Here is a 15,140-nt window from a genome sequence, read left to right as displayed (position 1 = left end):
GAAAGTACCATATGGTTAAGTCTGACATGGCAGTAGGCTATATGTGATCAATTATTTTTTTATTTCAAATTAATTTAATAAGTATACAGTGAAAATAGAACATAGTCAGGTACTTAGTTATTCATTCAGTGGAAAAGTGGAAAAAGTAACAAAGAAGGTAATTTGTCATTTGCTTTCAAGATTTATTTATATTTGTTGCGTCAATCATAAGGTTTTTGAGGTAGGTGTGTTCACAATTAGGCAAATGTTGTTGTCTCAAGTTTCTTTTTTGAGTCTTAAGCTGTTAAGCCCATGCCCCAGCCCTAGGAAAAAACGCCTAAAATACCATACCCCAAATAACTCTGGCATAGCTCTTCAACCATAATGCCTATATTTCTGGTCTCTGTTGATAGGTAAAAAGCTATGGAATATGATGTAAGTAAACCTATATCTGTTACCATTCCAGAGTAAATGGAGCTGCAATAAAGGAAAAAATACTATTTTCATCCTTGCCTAGTATGTAATCTAAATTTCAAAGGCAATATCACCATTATAACCAAGATCCCATGGATAATGATGCAACTGAATGTCTTCTCCTACTGTTTGACTACAACGGTGACTGTGCATTTGATGAAAATACACTAACAGGCTATACAACAGTTATGTGACAATTTAATATACAATGCAAAGATATACTCAGTTGGTGTCCATGTTTTGGCTATGTTTACTGTTTATATGTTGACTGGGAGTTTTACTTCAAAACAGTATTTATTTCCATGTAGCCATGTTACAAAAAATATAAATCTCCCAAAAACAGTGAAATAGTAATATGAATACTGATGCGCATCGAATGGTAAGGCTCATGGGTGTCAGTACTTCAATACAGCCACCAGATGGCGACGAAGGGGTTAATATAGAACGTCATAGAGGAATTCAGTCTAGCTGGTAACCTCTCTGACGATCGCTGTGTACTTCCCGTTGGTCCTGTTGAAGTCTGCCGTTTTTGGCGAAAAAAACACAAGCCTTGGGGAAATATTTTGGAAAGAAGATAGATTTATATTAGTGCGACTGAAGTTTGACTGCAAAGTTTCCCCGTCTCCGACGTTGTATCCTTGAAATCGTGGTGCGTTTAGGGTCATTGGAAAGCTCTGAATTTCTAGTTTCCAGCTGTATCAAGCATGTTATTCTAGACTGACGAGAAAATTATCCCGGATCTTTTAATCACAACTCGCTCTTATATTTATGAAGTTTATATTTGTGCAACGTTACCGTTACAATACTTCCTAATAAGACGTAGTTTGGACAAGATACTACTGGTTTACAGATTCTGACAGCTGAAGACCCCATGTTTTCAAAGCAGTACGACATTCATATCTTCTGTAAATAGACCATCTTCCATCGCGATTTTTCGTAATTACGGCTTAACAGGTTTATTGCTGGCCAGAAATACCCGAGACCCAGACAGCTTTTAGCAAGTAAAATAAATGCTCACTTGAATAGGCTATACCGCTGTGAGAGCAGTGTTGTTGCTGAATCCTGGACTGAATCCTCTACAGTGTATTTTCACTGTGTAAGATACACACACAGCTCTGTATCCCTCTATTTGGTTCTCTGTGACCTAGTGCCAGTGAAAGTGCTACTACTACCATTACTGCTGCTACTACCACTACTACTAGTAGTACTGCTGCTACTACCAGTACTAGTACTACTACTACTGCTCCTAACACTCTAGCAAAATGCTAACAATTGCAATGCTGCACTTCTTAGCAAAACTAATGAACGCCAAGTCTAAGGGACTGTTGCAAGGGCAGCAAGCACAATTATATTGTCTTTACAAAATTTAGCCTTTTCTATAATATAGTTTATGTTTCAGCTAAGTCTATACATATACATTGAGTGGTAGCTTGAAAATGTTTTTTTCAACAGATAGTACCATTATATGGATAAGTCTGACATGGCACTATATGTGATCATTTATTTTTTATTTCAAAGCCATTTAATAACATATTGTATACAGTAAAAAGAGAATATAGCCAGACAGTTGTTAATTCAGTGTAAAATTGAAAACAGTAACAGAAGTTAATTTGTCATATTTGGTGTCAAGTAACTAGAATAAATACAGAAAGTTCTACACTACCTTGTACACACTCAGGATAAATGAAATACATAGCAGAAATCTTTCATTAATGTACCCGTCACCATCATGCACAGTACAATCCATAATAATGAAGCTACAAGCTTTGACATTAATGTAAACCTGTGTGCACTTCAATAGATAGAGACACCCCATATGAAACAATAAATTGTAACACTAGGCTTTACCAGTGACTTCTATAACCTTTACCTTGATGTGTTCTTGTTTTTGTATGCTGCTTCCTCAGTGGAGCTGCTGCTGTTCTCTGTGTGGTCTTCACTGTTGTCATCTTTTTAGTTTATCTGTATCAGCTGTCCTGCGCCTGAAAATAATCAGATAACACACTGCAGAGTCAGTTCTATCACAGAACCCTCATAGTCACCATCATGCATTGTACAATGTATAATAATGAAAATATAAGCATGCACATCAATGTAAACTTGTGCGCACTTAGATGAAGAGACCACATATTACAACATGTGCTGTGATTGGTCTAAGCATTTATGGTTCTGTGTTGGTGATTGTACAGTATACCGTTGAAATACTATATGGCAGCTGTGTTCTTTTTTTAGGATGGAAGTAATAACAGGAGATGTCATAGTGTTTACATTCTGTGAGAGTTGAGTTCTGGGATATTTTTCACCATGAATACAGTTACATGTAGTAATCTTTCTAATTTGGGAATGAACTGTTTTCCAGATCTATATATTTGCAGCACTCCACACACTGTCTCTCAGCTACTGGATACAGGTAGGAGGAAATATGAAGCAGGCCAATGACTGTCGTTCTGGTCGTGCATCACATTGTGTAGTTTAATTTTTGGAGAGCTGTATGTAAGCTATGGCGAGATCCTTTGTGGGCAACAACACACATGCTTTGTACTGAGAGCGATGCTCCAGTGTGTATAGATATGGAAGTATAATTTTCCCATTACCAGTGTCATGTAGAATCTTTACCTCAATGTGTTCTTGTTTTGGTGTGCTGCTTCCTCACTGGCCTTTATCTGTATCCGCTGTCCTGCGCCTGAAAATAATCAGAGAACATCAGTAGTTCCATCAGTTCTAGTTGTTTTATATTGAAATTAGATGATGTTTCTTGTTTATGTGGTGATAATATAATTCATGGGAAATGGTGGAAATAGTGAAAACATGATTGTACAACATAGCAAAGAGAAAAACAGCAACAGTTAGCATTAGACATTGTCTTCCCACCTGTACCACCTGAAATACCAATGTATTTCTTTCCAGGAGGAAATGTACATTAGTAATGGTGACAAAAACGTCTACATTAGGCTTTAGCAGTGCTATTTTTCATAACCTTTATCTCAATGTTTGCTTGTTTGGGTATGCTGTTTCCTCATTGGAGCTGTTGCCATTGTGGTGTTCACTGTGGTCTTTGCTGTCCATTAACGCCTGTGCTGTGTCTGAAAAAAACAAACAAACAGAACATCAGAATCTTCATTACTGTTAATCCTTTTACATTTTCACTAGTGAAATGTTTTTCTGGGCATGTGTTGGTAACATATTTTAACACATGAAACACACTGCATACTCATTTCTTTACCCACACACACACCGACATGCACAGTGCAATCCATAATAATGAAGTTGTAAGCATGCATACCAATGTAAACCTGTGTGCAGTTTAATAACGACAGCCCAAGTGACACAATTTATTGTGATACTAGGCTGTACCAGTGAAATTCATAGCCTTTACCTCAATGTGTTCATGTTTTGGTGCACTGCTTCCTCTGCTTCCTCACTGGAGCTGCTGCTGTCCTGTGTGGTCTTCATTGTCTTCACGTCATGTTCCTTTATCTGTATCCGCTGTCCTGTGTCTGAAAATAATCAGAGAACATCAGTATCTCCATTAGGACTAGTCCTTTCATATCGACATTAGTAAAATGTTTTCCTATCTATCAGGTGATCTCATATTTTATGGGAAATTGTACAAATAGTGAAAAGATTAAAAGGAAAAATGCAACATTTAGCATTAGATGTTGTTTTCCAATCTGCACATATCCATGGCTGTACAGAAGGAAATATTAGTAATGAAAACAAAAAGTTTTACACTAGGCTTTAGCTGTCCTATTTTTCCTAACCTCCATCTCAATGTTTGATTGTTTTGGTGTGCTGCTTCCCTCTGATTCCTCACTGGAGCTGCTGTCATTGTCAATGTGGCATTCACTGTGATGTTTGCTTTGGTTTAACAGGTGTGGCATGTCTGAAAAAAATTACAGAACATCAGCAGCTTCATTAGTCCAAATTTTTCTTTTACATCTTCATTAGTGAAATGTGTCTCTGGTCATGTGGTGATAACATATTGTAACACATGAAAATACACTGCAGACTCGCTTATTTACCCACACAGTCAACATCATGCACAGTACAGTTCATAATAAAGAAGATATAAGCATGCACATCAACATAAACCTGTGTGCACTTCAACAGATACAGAAACCCCATATGACAAAATATACTGCGACACTAGGCTTTACCAGTGAAATTCATAACCTTTACCTCACTGTGTTCATGTTTTGGTGCACTGCTTCCTCTGCTTCTTCACTGGAGCTGCTGCTGTCCTCTGTGTGGTCTTCACTGTTGTCATCGTCTTCCTTTATCTGTATGTGAAAATAATCAGAGAACATAGAACAGAGAACATAAGTAGTTCCGTTAGTGCTTATCCTTTTATATTAACATTAGTTAAATGTTTCTCTGGGCATGTGGTGATGATATATTTTATAGGTTATTGTGAAAATAGTGAAAACATTTTAACATATAATGGAGGGAAAAAACTGCAAGTTGTAGCATTAGTCAGTGTTTTCCCATTTGCACCCTGCCATGATGCTGAAAACTGTTTTTGTGGCTATACACAAGGAAATGTACATTAGTAAAGAGGACAAAAACAGTAAACTGTATACACTGCATTGTATACAAACTTTCAAACACACAAAATGCACTGCATGCCTCCCCTCTACTGATTTTTCCACACACTCATGACCATGCGTACAGCAATCCATAATACTGAAGATATAAACATGCACATGTGAATATTTGTTGCCTTACACAAATACACACACTACATGACTAAATATACTGCAACACTAGGCCTTATCAGTCATATTATAACCTTTACCTCACTGTGTTCATGTTTTGGTGCACTGCTTCCTCACTGGAGCTGCTGCTGTCCTCAGTGTGGTCTTCACTGTCTTCACGTCATGTTCCTTTATCTGTCTCAGCTGTCCTGTGTCTGACAGTAGGTCCATTAGTCCTAGTCCTTTTATATCACTATTGGTGAAATGTTTCCCTGTCTATGTGGTGATAACATATTTTATGGAAAATTGCAGAAATGGTGAAAACATTATTTTACAACATAGTAAAGAGAAAACGGCAACATTTAACATTAGATGTTGTTTTCCCATCTGCACATATTCATGGCTATATAGAAGGAAATGTAAATTAGTAATGAGAACAAGTTTAGCTGTTTTTTCCTAACCTTTATCTCAATGTCTGTTCAATTTGGTGTGTTGTTTCCTTACTGGAGCTGCTGCCATCGTCGTCATGGTGTTCAATGTGGTGTTCACCTTGCTTTAACAGCTGTATTACCTTGAAAAAATTAAGTAGTGGTCTATAAATCTTTTCTTCAGTAAAAAACAAAAAAGGTTATTTGTCATATTTACTGTCAAGCAACATAATTCAACATAATACTCAACAAGGGATGGAAATGCAAAGTCCATGTTTCAATACAATGAATGAATGCCCCCCTTAGATACTCAATGTGGACACAAAAACTTCCACAAACATCTCATTAAGGGAAAAATGGAAGAAGGGCCTCACAAATAGGGATCCCCTTTCCAGGAATGTCAGGCATGCAATGAGTGCCAAGAGTGGGTAAACAAATATTAAATTACAAAATGTAACATACACAGAAGTAAAAAGGAAGTGAGGAAGTAGGTGATTTCAGTGGATTGGAACTCTGATGGATGAAGTAAATCAGTGTTACAGTGGTCTGGTGCTCAAACTGTTCTTCTGAAACTAAATGTTACGCCCGGCTTAGGGGAAAACTGAGCACAACACAAAAGTGACTCCCCCATTTTCCCACTCCCAAGGATGACCAGTGCCACGGCAGATGCAGTCCAAACATAATTGACTTATTCATCAGAACAAGGTAGAATAGGCGTCGGGGAGAGCACGGCCCAAAACAATAAACAAAACAATCTATAGTATTAACAACTATCTTACCTAACTTCATCAAAAGAAAACAAAAGAAAATACAGGTCTCTTACCTACCTCCCTAACATAAACAGGAGAAAAGATGTCAAAAGAAAAGGCTTCTCACCCCTACAACTACCAGGACTGCTCTTTTAGAAGATATTTACAGTATGTGCAACAGAGATTGGCACATTAACAATCCTAACATTGGTGATTGCTAGGCAGCACAGCACAGTCTGGTCGGGAGTCAGGAAAAGAGAGAGAGCGAAGCTGGCATCAGCGGGCGCCATTTTAAAGCAGGCGGCATCAGTCTCCGTCCAATCACAGGCCACCAACTGCAACTTGGCACACTGAGAAAACACACAGAACAGGGTGAACAGCACCACCCTCAGGCAGGCAGGGAAAACAGCACAAAAACCACAGTCAAATACAAATACACATTATGGCCTGGGGTCATAACACTAAATAAAAGGAAATACATGTTAGTAATTACAATAAATAGAAAACTGTACACACTACCTTGTACACAAACTCTGAAACACATGAAATACACTGCAGACACCTCACTTTCACTTGCCCACACGTCTTGCACAGTACAATCCATAATAAAGAAGATATAAGGATTCACATCAATGTAAACCTGTGTGCACTTCAATAGATACAGAAACCCCATATGACAAAATATACTGCAACACCAGTGAAATTCTTAACCTTTACCTCAATGTGTTCATGTTTTGGTGCACTGCTTCCTCTGCTTCCTCACTGGAGCTGCTGCTGTCCTCTATCTTCACTGTTGTCGGCAGTTTCCTTTATCTGTATCCGCTGTCCTGTGTCTGAAAATAATCAGAGAACATCAGTAGTGTAGTGGTGATAGGTATTAATGGTGTCTGATATCAATATAATTTAGAGTTAGCTTCAATGAGAATTAAGAACGGGGCACCAGATAACAGACAGCATCAACAGGTCTCATCTGAAGGAGTGACTTCTCTGCATGTTTGAATTTAAACCCACACACTGAACACAGGAGGTGACTTTATGCAGAATAATATATTTATTACTAAACTAAGCACACTCAATAATCATACAAGTGAATATAGTACAGTATATACAAGAGGTATACCTATGAATTGATGAATCAATGGCAATAGGAATAGATGATCATGTAAATATGCAATACTGATAATTAAACCAACATTTCAGCAGACACAATCATGGAAGATGAGCAGTGGAAGACATGAGTCGGCAAGATAGGAATAAAGGGCGACAGTATAACTATCTGGAAAACTCAAATGAATCTTTGAATAACTGAATGGTCACTATAACTATAGGGAGCCGTAATAAGGTGTGTGATATGTGTGTGAAGTGTGAATGTAATGGAATAGCTATGTGTGATGTATGATATGATGCCCCGTGGACAATGATCAGTACATACGACACCAGCGAAGGTCCGGAGGGAGATGAAGCACGCTGAGGCCGGGAGGCTGTGAGGAGTCTCAGCTCGACGAGGTGCTGGAGGATGAAGCTCCGAGGTCTGTTCAGTTGATCTCAGCAGGCCGCAGCAGAGTGAAGCACGCAGGCTGGAGCACGCAGGCTGCTGGACAGGGCTGTGGGTCTCTCAAGGCTAACGCCGACCCACTCTGGACGTTTCGATGATTCTTCAGAGTTAAACTCAGCAGGATAGCTGATAGTGAGGTTGTAGCAGGTAGGACACACAGACACATGTGCTGGTGTGTGTGTGTATTTGTCAGGCAGATAGGCAGGCAGCAAGGCAATCTTCACTGTTTCGGATGAAACAGGCTTCTACTTGGTTTGATGATGATGATGCAGTTGAGTCCGTCTTTGGAGACAAACTTTGGAACAAAGTTGTTGTCAGACTCCGTTAGCACACGTGTCGCGACCACGTAAAGTGCATGAAATCCGCTTGGAAATGTGTGTGTTTGGTTTTGTTGTGATCAGTTGAGGGGTGTGTGCGTGGGCTGGCATGTCTAGTTTTACGGCTCATTACATATGCATGAAACCCTAATTTTGGTTCCCAGATCTATACACCATAATTGACCGTCGTAACATTAACATTATTAAACTCAGCACAAATTCCTGAACACTTTAATATCAAACATGGCTATCGAAGCCCTATGTAAAGATAACGAAATTGAATAACGTAAATAACTATTATATAAAACATCACAGTTACACATAAAATTAGTCATATACATTAGAGTCCACCACAATGTGATACCCAAAGTTTCATGAGTCTGTATCAAAGATTTCTCTTGATTTTGGCAACATTCCAATGGGTGTCATCTCAGACTCTCTGTCTCTTTGGGGATTACCAAAGACAGGGCTGAGTGTTGGTGTTTTATGGTTATTTACCAGGTCTGGTCCTTGATATCAGCTCTTAGGGTGAAAATGGAGTGATTTACCAAGAGGTCAGTGGCCTCCTTTACGATCCAACCACTTTCCATCCACTTTCCTGATCCGTTATCAGGGAAGAGGCTCACACACAGGATGCAAGGCCCTTCCAGATGTGTGATGACAATGACGGTGTGGGTGCAGTTACTACAGTAGCTCCATTAGTCCTAGTCCTTTTATATCGACATTACTAAAATGTTTTGTTTGTGAAAACATTATTTTACAACATACTAAAGAGAAAAACTGCAACATTTAGCATTAGATGTTGTTTTCCCATCTGCACAAATCCATGGCTATACAGAAGGAAATGTACATTAGTAATGAGAACAAGTTTAGCTGTCCTATTTTCCTAACCTTTATCTCAATGTCTGTTTACTTTGGTGCGTTGTTTCCTCACTGGAGCTGCTGCCATCGTCGTCGCGGTGTTCACCTTGCTTTAACAGCTGTCTGAAAAAGTAAAAAAAGTACATCAGCAGCTACAATAGCCCTAATCCTTTTACATCTTTATTAGTGAAATGTTTCTATGAGCATGTGGTGATAACATATTTTAACACAAAATACACTGCAGACTTACTTATTTACCGACATAGTCCCCATCATGCAGAGTATAGTTCATAATGAAGAAGATGTAAGCATGCACATCAATGTAAACTTGTTTGCACTTAACTAGATACAGAAACCCCATATGACAAAATATACTGCAACACTAGAATTTACCAGTGAAATTCATATCCTTCATGTTTTGGTGCACTGCTTCCTCTGCTTCCTCACTGCTTCCCCATCTGTATCAGCTGTCCTGCGTCTGAAAATAGTTAGAGAACATCAGCAGTTGAATTAGTCCTAGTCCTTCTTTTATATCAACATTAGTGAAATGTTTCCCTCGGTATGTGGTGACAATGTATTATATGGGTAATTGTCAAAATAGTGAAAACATTAGCTTACACCAAAATATAATGAAGTGAAAAAATGCAACACTTATCATTAGATGATGTTTTTCCATCTGTACAATGCCATGATGCTTCTTGGTAAGCATGGTGTGGTGGCCAAAGTCTTTCTGCAGCTATACAGAAGGACATGCGTATCAGTAATGAGAACAAAAACAGGGAATTGTATTAAGTACGTTGTACACTCTCTCAACTTTCAAACATGTAAAATGCACTGCACATTTTCCTTTATTCACCCACATTCATTAGCATGTGTACTAGAATGCATAATATTTGACATATACTGCAAATATGCCCTTACACACAGCACATGACCAAATATGACACTGGCTAAGACACACTGGATGCAAAAGTAGTCTTTACCAGTCATTATTCATAACCTTTACCTCAATATCTACTTGTTTTGGTGTGCTGCTTCCTCACTGGACCTGCTGTCATCGACATTGTGGTGTTCACTGTGGTCTTCATCTTTGTTTAACAGCTGTGCCATGTCTGAAAAACAATCAGAACATAAACAGCTGTATTAGTGCTAATTCTTCAGTTGTATCTACATTCATGAAATGTTTTTTTTGGGTAAGTGGTGATGCCAAATTTTCTGACAAATTCTCAAAGTAGTGAAATGTTATTTTATAACATTTATAAGATGCAATAATAAGATGAACAGAAAAAATGAACACTTAGCTTGAGATTTGTTTTTTTCCCATCTGCACGCCGCCATGATGCTTCTTGGTAAGCATGGTGTGGTGACCACATTTTCTGTGGCTATACTAAAAGGACACATATGTTAGTAATGGCAACAAAAACAGGAAACCGTATACATTATAATATACATAAATTATTCAACATACAAAATATATTGCAAAAACTCTGTTCCACACATGAATCTTCATGTACACTATAGTCCATACTATTGATGATTTAATCATGCAATTACATGTGAACATTTATGCACTTAGCAGTCCTATTCATGATTTTTACCTCAATGTCTTCTTTTGTTTTGGTGTCCCGTTTCATCACTGGAGCTGCAGCTCACTTTTTGTTTACTTTATGTTGCTTGATCTCATCAAGGCAGTGTGCCCCCCACACACTGCCATGATACTGCTTGATAAGCATAACATGTTAATCTTGAAAAGAGCAGTAGTATAATGAATGACAAAGGAAGTCTGTCCAGCCAATATAGAACACTGTGCCAGTATGAGCCCGCTGTACTCATCTGTAAACATCCCCAACATGAGTAAATAATGTGCAATCTCACTCCTGATTTAAACAACAATAAGCTAAAGGGACGGCTGACACTGCTGGCTTGTGACAGCCCGCTCAGCAGGTCAGAAACCGAACACCTAGAAGCAAATCATTGTACCAAGAGCTGAGAACAGTGCATCACTCCCCACTGAGTGACATGTGTGTACTATCATATGATACATTACTCTTTTATTGATCATAAGATAGCACAAAGGTTTCACAGAACCCCCCAAAAAACATAAACATTAATGAACAATAACAATGTGGAAACATTGGTGTGATACAGACATTTCAAGAGTTAATGACAGTGTAAGTCCACTGGAGCCTAAACAGTTCATTGTAGTGGTATGAGCCCTCTGTACCCTGAACATTTCCAACATGAGTGAATAATTATGTAATCTCACTCCTGATTTAAACAACAATAAGCTAAAGGGACGGCTGACACTGCTGGCTTGTGACAGCCCGCTCAGCAGGTCAGAAACCGAACACCTAGAAGCAAATCATTGTACCAAGAGCTGAGAACAGTGCATCACTCCCCACTGAGTGACATGTGTGTACTATCATATGATACATTACTCTTTTATTGATCAAAAGATAGCACAAAGGTTTCACAGAACCCCAAAAAAACATAAACATTAATGAACAATAACAATGTGGAAACATTGGTGTGATACAGACATTTCAAGAGTTAATGACAGTGTAAGTCCACTGGAGCCTAAACAGTTCATTGTAGTGGTATGAGCCCTCTGTACCCTGAACATTTCCAACATGAGTGAATAATTATGTAATCTCACTCCTGATTTAAACAACAATAAGCTAAAGGGACGGCTGACACTGCTGGCTTGTGACAGCCCGCTCAGCAGGTCAGAAACCGAACACCTAGAAGCAAATCATTGTACCAAGAGCTGAGAACAGTGCATCACTCCCCACTGAGTGACATGTGTGTACTATCATATGATACATTACTCTTTTATTGATCATAAGATAGCACAAAGGGTTCACAGAACCCCAAAAAAACCATAAACATTAATGAACAATAACAATGTGGAAACATTGGTGTGATACAGACATTTCAAGAGTTAATGACAGTGTAAGTCCACTGGAGCCTAAACAGACCTTTGCCTGTCTCTTTTGGAAATCAGGATCTCTGTTGTATCTCCTGATCATGTATCCCTTCTGTCTCTTTTGGAAATCAGGATCTCTGTTGTATCTCCTGATCATGTATCCCTTCTGTCTCTTTTGGAAATCAGGATCTCTGTTATATCTCCTGTTCATATATGCCTTCCGAAACTGTGAACAACTGACATATTTGTTTTTGTCAAATTGTCGTTTTTTCTCCTTTCTTAGTTCATGAGAGGCAGCTGCTTCTTTATCTTCTACACATGTTCCTTTCCATGCGCATTGCTTCTCTTTTTCGCCGTTGTTTATTTAATTTGCTCATCTTTCTGTATTGTCCTTTGTTTTGTGGGTTTTGGGCTCCTACACTTATTTGCACTTGTGGTACAATTGAACTCTCTTGTGAGATCTGCAGATGAGTTGACTGTCCAGAATGTTGGCTGGGTCGGGGCTCTCCACTTGTCTCTGCTTGTGGTACAGTTGAACTCTGTTGTGAGATCTGCAGATGAGTTGACTGTCCAGAATGTTGGCTGGGTTGGGGCTCTCCACTTGTCTCCACTTGTGGTACAGTTGAACTCTCTTGTGAGTTCTGCACATTAGTTGACTGTCCAGAATGTTGGCTGGGTTGGGGCTCCAGTTGAAATGACACAGGCATGAAGTCATATTGGGTTTTATCACCACGATGTTGGAACAACATGTGTATCTTGTTAATCATGTCACTCAGGTGTGTGAAAGTCAACATCACAGCAGTTCCATGACCAGTAGGGTGGGGCAGTCCATTGGGAGTCCTTGAGTGAGAGTCAAAGAAGCCATACCATCCAGATCTGTCTCTAAACACAGCAATGCACTCAGGAGGAACAATGAGTAATGCGTGGCTGACAGATGTTGAGAGACACTGAAGTCTGTCGGAAAGATTCAACCACCAACTCTGCATGCGATCAGTACGTGTGGCTCTCAGGTATCCCATCTCCGCTGGAGACTTGAGTACACTGTATGTATTTTGGTTTGTTGTAACACTCTGTGGCACATCTTCCATGCTCAAGTGGTTTCCTCGAAATTTCCCCTCAACAATAAGGTTTGCCTGAACACAGGTGTACAAAGAATCACCCTCCTGTAGTATTTTGTCAAGGTCAGGCCTCCTCAATTGTGCTCCTTCATTGTGGTAGGCCAGAAATGTCAGAGCTACACATGTGCACTGATGATTTCTTGAGAAGGGAGCATATCTGACATCATTTTGACAATGAGATGCCTGCACAGATGTAATCCTGGGTGTGATGACAGCTTTTGCATGTCCTGTGCCAGAAATCTGAACTACAGGTTTACCTTTGCTTGGCTGTTGAATCTGTGACTCTTCAGCTGTCTGATCAGGTAGCTGAATGAAATATTAAATAATGGTGTGACACCATTATTATTTGTGCAAATGCGTTATGTTTATAGTATTGAGCACAATTATAGAATATCTTTCTTTTTTTGATGGGCAACTAGGGCTGTCCCTGACTAAGATTTTTCCTAATTGACTAAGATTGATCAAACAAACCAGTCTACCAGTGGTATAATAAGTGTTTTTTTTTTTTCAACTAGGCATTTTCATTTTGAAATGTCAGTGTTTATTTTTCAATGCTGCACTTTGTAAATTAAAGCTGCAATCAATCCAGTGCATGGTCAAACTTAGCAATGACATCTGAACACCCAAATGTCTGTAATGAGAGTAATTGTGGTTTTCAAATACCAGATTGTACAGTTGTTGTTTTTTTAAATGCTATGTTAAACAGCCAAAGGCCACAGGGGATGGTCATCCATTGCCGTAAATTCAATGATAATCCTCTCGTTTTTTCTTTTTTAACTGCATCCTCTAATGTTTGCTGCCTCAGTATATTCTTGTTGTGAGCTAGCATATTGTGTGGGATCTTGCTGTACTCCATCAAATAGTGTTTGTTCAAATACCCAATTAAATTAGTAGTATTGTAATTAGCTTTGCTGCTGTCACCCTTCCAAACACAACAGTGTAATTAACTGTTTGACTATGATCAGTGCAGTCGATATGGGGGTCTGTTGGTTGATCCATTGAATTGTTGATTTTTCGGGGACAGCCCTAGAAGCAACTAACATGTGACTGGTGCAGACAACAACTTTATACTTTTATACCAAATACAGTGGTGTTACATTCTAAATAGGGAAGGTACATAATGCCAAAGTGCATGTGGGGGGCATTCTGTGTGAAAAACAGTAGCTTCAAATAGAATTGTATTACAATCAGTGACATGAGATCTTAACATGTTCAGATACATGCAGCAACCAAGGCTGAGAGAGAGTAAACATCTCATCACACATGATCACTAGAGTCTGAGTGAAATGGTATTAGGGAGTTATAATTTGTTATTCTTCTTTGAAGTTTCCATTGTTTCAGTCTATAAACCATGTGGTTGACTTACTGTAAGTTAAATCCACATTAGATGCAACACCACTGTACAATTGAGCATTTGCCAAATAGTGATTGATTAGGGAATTGTAGTAAAATTGTAGCAGAATCCACGTTTCAATCAAAGGTTTGAAAATATTGACAGCAGTAACGAAAGGGTGTAAGATTGAAGAATATTTTGCAAACAGACATTTAAAAGAAAAGTAACTTCACACATTATGTTATGATGAGCAGCCAAGTAAGATATAACCCTGGGTGTCAAGCCATATCTACAGTGTAACTGCTGCCACTGGACTTTCAAGTATTGTGTGATAATGACGAGTTAGCAAAGATATAACTGAGTGTGCTGCAAATATGCTGTGTCTGTACACTGTAGGACAATGTATGTACCTGTTTGACTGGTGCCTGTACAGTTGGCCCGTCCATCTTACGCCGGCGCTTTGCTGCCCCTTGGTCTGTCAGGCCTTCAGGTATCTGATGACAAATAGTAACATTTTCTCAAAGTGTTTGCTCTTTAAAGGTCCCAACAGGATTTTCCTTGCCTCTTTGATTATAAAGGAGTTGGATGTGCTATCTAAACATTGTGAAAGTATCAAAATGCACGGTCGCCAACTAAATCCACACAATCCATATTAGAAAAGCGAGCCTCTAAACCAGCTGTTTGGACTTCCGTAACTTTCATTATC

The 15,140-nt window shown here is 38.9% G+C and overlaps 1 long non-coding RNA gene across 1 annotated transcript; it reads right to left on the bottom strand.

The window, feature by feature from the left end:
- Window positions 1–2,332: 2,332 nt before the first annotated feature.
- Window positions 2,333–6,531, bottom strand: LOC139656921 (uncharacterized). The gene is made up of 8 exons (XR_011696161.1): window positions 5,609–6,531; window positions 5,249–5,362; window positions 4,633–4,733; window positions 4,215–4,336; window positions 3,830–3,950; window positions 3,431–3,536; window positions 3,070–3,136; window positions 2,333–2,435 (listed from the first exon to the last, which is right to left on the bottom strand). It is a non-coding gene; the product is annotated as an uncharacterized lncRNA (long non-coding RNA).
- Window positions 6,532–15,140: the final 8,609 nt, after the last annotated feature.

The sequence above is a fragment of the Centroberyx affinis genome, unplaced genomic scaffold, assembly GCF_046629955.1.
Source record: "Centroberyx affinis isolate AG114_WGS23_722 - 3 ecotype Tasmania unplaced genomic scaffold, CSIRO-AGI_Caff_v1 ptg002580l_1, whole genome shotgun sequence".
Taxonomy (NCBI): domain Eukaryota; kingdom Metazoa; phylum Chordata; class Actinopteri; order Beryciformes; family Berycidae; genus Centroberyx; species Centroberyx affinis.
Note: the sequence above shows the minus strand (reverse complement) of the source record. Positions and strands in the feature narration are given on the sequence as shown.